Source organism: Vigna unguiculata, chromosome 4, assembly GCF_037176805.1.
Source record: "Vigna unguiculata cultivar grain cowpea cultivar isolate G323 ecotype 2 chromosome 4, ASM3717680v1, whole genome shotgun sequence".
Lineage (NCBI taxonomy): Eukaryota > Viridiplantae > Streptophyta > Magnoliopsida > Fabales > Fabaceae > Vigna > Vigna unguiculata.
Window position 1 is genome coordinate 34172472 of NC_140795.1, and position 6251 is coordinate 34178722.

General features: G+C 36.3%; 1 pseudogene; it reads right to left on the bottom strand.

Annotated features, from left to right (window-relative positions):
- Positions 1–701: 701 nt before the first annotated feature.
- LOC114180660 (uncharacterized) lies at positions 702–3884 on the bottom strand (annotated as a pseudogene).
- Positions 3885–6251: the final 2367 nt, after the last annotated feature.

The window sequence follows — 6251 nt, forward strand, 5'->3', positions numbered from 1 at the left end:
TACCAAACATATTCAACCAACCAAGAAATATTTGTCATGCATAAAAATCTCATGCCAACCTTTATAATCAATCCTCATTCATATTCCATGTTGAATTCATTCCAACTCATCCTTCCGAAACCATGAATATAGAAGTGTATTTCATACCAATACCATGCCACTTTAATACCAATCATCCCATTTAAATCACATGCCAAGATCATACCAAATCCATCATTCACAACCCATGAACCACATCACTCATGCATAATCATTTATCTCATGCTTTTAACATAACAATTAAATTCAAGTAAGTCCCAACCATCCAAGAACAGAGAAACAACCAAAATACACTAACACAAAAAAGCCTTTTAACGTCCGACATTTTCGACCTTTGACATCTGCCCAAACACCAACGTCGTACCGGGTGACGTCAAAATAACGTCGGAAAAATAGCAGACGTCACTTGACGTCGGTCCTTTAAGAGTCCGACGTCAATTTTCGTGCTGAAATGAGGGAAAAACCTGAGCAATTTAACGTCTGCTAGAGCCCGTCAGACGTTAAATAACGTCGGCCCTGGTCTGATCCAGAGCTTGTCATACCTGAAACATATCATTAGGAAATGTTAACAATGAAAATATACTCAATGAACCTCTATTATATTAAAACAGCAAGAAAAATAAAAAATTGTAAATGTGACAATATTATTAAATAAACACCTATCAAGAAATTGTATTCTCCCATATGCCTTCATTGTGATCACTTCGAATAGCATGGATGTCATCAGTTACATCATCAACTTTGTCTTGAATGGTTCTTGATAAGAAAGACGTTGTCTCAAGTATGTCTAGACAATCTTCATCATCATTTACGTGCATGTTTCTTCCTTCTAATACAACTGACAATTTCTGATTGGCTGGATCAATGACATAAAAAATTTGTCATGCTTGACTAGCCATAATAAATGGTTCATTTGTATCACTCATCTTGTTAAGATCCACCAAAGTAAAGCCAAAGTCATCTGTGCCAACACCCGAATTACTATCAACCCATTTACAGTTGAAAACTGACACTCTAAAAGTCACATAATCAACTTCCCATATTTCGTGTATTATTCCAAAGTAACTCATGGATGCTGTAATTGGATTCTTGTCCTTAGAATTGGCAAAATGTACAGATTCAGCTTGAAGTGTAACCCCACTATTTTGAACTCTACTTTTGTCATCTTCCATCTTTGAATAGAAACAATGATTGTTTATGTAGTACCCGCCATATGTAATGACATCATTGTTCGGTCCACGAGCTAGCCTCAATAGAGTTTCAGAAACATTTGGAGTCGCGTAAACCTTTTTCTTAAACCATGATAAGAATGTTTTGTTATGTTCATTAAGTACCCATTTTTCACTCATTCGTGGATGTGTTGATTTCGTTTCATCAATGTGTTGCATAATGTAAGGAATGACCTCTACAGTGTTGTTTAAGATGTACAAATGGGCTTGATCAACTAATTTTCTACTAACACTTTGAATCTTCACTCCACACACACCCTTACCTTCACATTCACCTTCATGTCTAGTCTTAGGAACTCCAATTGGTTCACAACTTGGCATATAACTTGAGCAGAATTCAATGGCTTCTTCTGCAATGTACCGCTCTATAATTGAAGCTTCTGGTCAATACTGATTCTTGACATATCCCTTTAAGATCTTCATGTATCTTTCCACTGGGTACATCCATCTCAAGAAAACTAGCCCACATAATCGAATTTCCCTTACAAGATGAACTATCAAATGAACCATGATATCGAAAAATGAAGGTGGAAAATACATTTCCAATTGACACAATAGTCTAATGGCCTCATTTTCCAAATCGTCTAACACTCGAGGGTCAATAACTTTCTTGCATATGACATTGAAGAACATACACAAACGTGTTAGAATACCTCTGACAGAAGTAGGTAAGATGGCTCGAAAAGCTACTGGTAAAAGTTGTTGCATCAACACATGACAATCGTGAGACTTTAAACCGACTAACTTTAAATCTTGCATAGAAACAAGGCTACTAATATTTGAAGAGTAACCTTGGGAAACCTTCACACTTCTTAAACACTCACAAAAAATTTGCTTCTCTTTTCTAGAAAGAGTGTGACAAGCTGGAGGCAGGTAGGTTCGTCTTCCAATTGATTGTGCATGTAACTCAGAACGGATGCCCATTTCAGCCAAATCTTGTCGTGCTTTAACTCCATCTTTAGTCTTTCCTTTTACATTTAGTAAAGTCCCGATGATGCTATCACATACATTTTTTTCAATGTGCATCACGTCTATACAATGCCGTACATCAAGTTTACACAAATATGGAAGATTAAAGAAGATTGATTGTTTCTTCCAAATGCTTTTCTTCGTGGTCTTTTTCTTTGGATGTTTCCCAAACACAATGTCAATGTTTTCCACTTGGTTGTATATTTCTTCACCATTGCGGGGTCTCGCTACAATTTCATCCTCAGGACTTCCATTAAATGCTTTTTTCATTCTACGATAAGGATGATTTCGAGGAAGGAACTTTCGATGTCTTGTATACACATTTTTCTGATCGTGCTTCAATTGAATATAACTCGTGTTTTTTTCACAAATGGGACATGCAAAATGACCTTTAACATTGTAACCGCTCAAGTTTCCATATGCTGGAAAATCATTTATGGTGCAAAACAACATTGCACACAAACAAAACAATTCTTGAGAATAAGAATCATACACATCGACACCTTCTTCCCATAACAGTTTCAAATCATCGATCAACGACTTTAGGTACACATCAATGTCATTTCCAGGTTGTCTAGGACCCGATATCATCATAGACAACATCATATATTTCCTCTTCATGCACAACAAAGGAGATAAATTGTAAATCATCAACAAAACTGGCCATGAACTATGTTTGCTACTTAAGTTCCCATAAGGATTCATACCATCTGTAGCAAGTCCAAGTCTTAAGTTTCTTGGCTCAGCACCAAATTCTGGAAATGTTTCATCAATCTTCTTCCATTGTGGAGAATCAGCTGGGTGTCAAAGAAGATTATCACACTTTCTTCCATCAACGTGCAATTTCACTTTTTTTGCATCTTCTTTAATGGAAAATAGTCATTTGAATCTAGGTATTATAGGAAGGTACCACATCACCTTAGCAGGTGCACCATCTTTGTCTTCATCGCCACTATTTCCATCAATTTTCTTTTTAAACCGTGATAAACCACATGTTGGGCACGCCTTCAGTGAAGTAAACTCGTCTCTATATAAAACACAATCATTTGGGCATGCATGTATCTTTTGATATTCCAAACCCATTGGACATAAAACTTTCTTTGCCTCGTAATTATAGATAGGTAACGTGTTATTTTCTGGAAGCATCTCCTTTAACAATTTCAACAATTTTGTGAAACTTGTATCCATCCATCCATGCCTTGCTTTTAAACTGAATAATTTCAAAGTTGTTGACAGTCGCGTAAAGTTAGTGCATCCTGGGTACAATTCTTCCTCTGAATCGGACTTAAGAGAATCATATAAATGAACTTTTCCAAAATTCTCCTCCCCAACATCATGTACCATATCTTCTAAATGATCATTCATCTAGTTGTCTACATAATCTGTTCCTCGTGACGTTGTAGGCTTGTCTAATACTTCTCCCTGCCACCAAGTCCAAAGTGTATAACTTCTCATTATACCAAAGATGAATAGATGATCACGCATTGTTCCCAAGTCATAACGTATTTGATTAAGACAACGAACACAAGGACAAAAATATGTCCCGTTACTTGAGATTGCGTGTTCTTGAACATATTGCAAAAACTCAGAAACCCCCTTTTCATACTCTTCACTTATGTGACGCTCATTCATCCAGCTTTGATCCATACTATGTTCGTAAAAAACTCAATCAATCTCAAACTTTTAACTCTCACAAGGTGAGGCCCTACCCATTCGAAAAAATTATTTTTCATAATTTGCTAACACATATACAAATAAGTCAAACATCATAAATTTCACAAAATTTCGACAGAATTTCGCATTGCTCTCTGAAGTACACGAAATGAAAGTGATTAATCATGATCACAATCAAGTATGCATCCAGAGAACAATACAAATTAGCCTCAATCGAAATTTTATGAAATTTATGCGTAAACCTCAATGTACACATTGTAGTAAATTATGAAAAATAATTTTTTCAAACTGTCCAATCGGACAATTCAAGATTTAATACAAACGATTAAAAATTTAATCATTTGTACTAAATCTCAAACGGGAACTAAGTTTCACTCACTGTATACTATAACTATAATAAATCTACATATATAAAATAACACTGCAACAATAATGTTCAAAAATAAAATGCAATAAGAATTATTTAAACATGCATATATCTAATAATAAATATTATTTTATTTTGTAATTTTACAAATATTATTATAAAATTTTAAATAAAAAAAATAGGCCAAAAAATTAACAAAAAAAATAGTCTAAGACTAAAACTATAATGACATTTATAAAAAAATACAAGTAATTTTATACATACAATGAACAAATATATACATACAATGAAAAACTAACCTCTTCTAATTGAAAGACGAACTTTGAGAGGGAGTCTTGGGTCTCCGCACACTGCTGGCCAAATGGGAACGAAGAGCAAGTGGGACGAATCTCAAAACGCTGCAAATGGGGATGAAAACGGAAAATAATCGGTTCAAAACGCGTAAAATCAACCCATAATCAAATCCCAACAAGTTTGATGGCGAAAACCTTTCGAAACTCACCCGGAGGGGTCAGAAATGGCGTCGTCGGCGGGAACTCTCGCGGAAACGATGAACAACGCGAGGGTTTCTGCGTTTCGCACAGAGATAAACCAAAACTTAACGTCAGGAGTGTGGTATCCGACGTTAAGTGACGTTTGGCGCGTCTTGGTCCGACGTAAAGGGACGTTTGGCGCGTCTTGTGTTAGTGATAATCAAGCATCCTCGTCCAGCTCCTCGCTCAGGCTGAAAGGCCTCGCTCAAGCGAGAGGGGCTCTCGCTCAGACGAGCTCCTTTCGCTTAAGCGAGAGCTCGACTTACAGGAACAGTGACCTTACGCGCATTCTCGCTTAGGCGAGAGCCCTCTTGCTTGAGTGAGACGTTCGCTCGCTCAAAAACAGAGTGGGTCGCCTGAGCGACTACTCACATAAAATAGCTTGGGCGAGCCTCTGTTATTCTCGCCTAGGCAAGACAAGCTCGCTTGGGCGAGAAAACTAGTGCTCACCATTGTTCCCTCGTGCAACAGTCCAACAACACAGCCCAAACAACACAATATGACATTTTTATAAGCTTAGAGCAATATACAATCCAACGAATCACGAAATATTATCAAAGAAATCATGAAGAACCAAAGCTTTAGCAAAACCCTAACTTCCCTAACTTGGAAAGCGCTAATATAAGACTTTGACTCCTAAGCCAACGAAACCAGTAGCTCGAAGAGCAGATTTATGAACTGGAACAATGGCACAGAAAAGGAATTAGATTACCACAGTGGACCTTCAGTGGAAAATACGAAAAGGGAACTAGAAAGGAACTAGCATGAGCTGAGAGCTAACTTACGTGAAGCAGAGTTGAGCTTAGAGCTAGCTTAACCAAGAGTTGTGACCAAACCCTAGCAGGCATTCTGAAAGGATATGCTATGAGCTATTTTGCAAGAATGACAAGAGTGGAAGGGGGTTTGGCTGTCTTAGAGGCCTTGTACAAAGGCCAGCCCTTAGGCCCACTAGATTGGGGCAGTCCTTAAAATAAAAGGGAAAAATATAGGTGGGCCTTACATGTACGGTTAAAAAGCGTTAACTATTTAAACACCGTTAGTGAAAAGGACTAATTTGACCACAATTTGACGAAAATGGGGACCTAATTGAACACAAAACGAAAATATGGACCAAATTAAATAAAAACAACAAAAATAGGGACTAAATATATATTTAAGCCTAAAATTAACTATCATGAATTTGGATACCAAAGGAAATTGATCACTAGAATTTGTTTATAAATTACTCTCTAATTAATTACTGACCAATTTAGCGACCAATTATAATTTTTTATTAATAATAGTCATTATTTTAGTAACCAATAATTTTTTAATTTTGTAAATTGGTATCTAAATTGATCACTATAGTGACAAACTATTTTTAGTTTCCAAATTTGGTTTCTAATTGAGGATTTTCTTTTAGTAATCCAACATTAAATTGATTTTTACATCAAATATTAT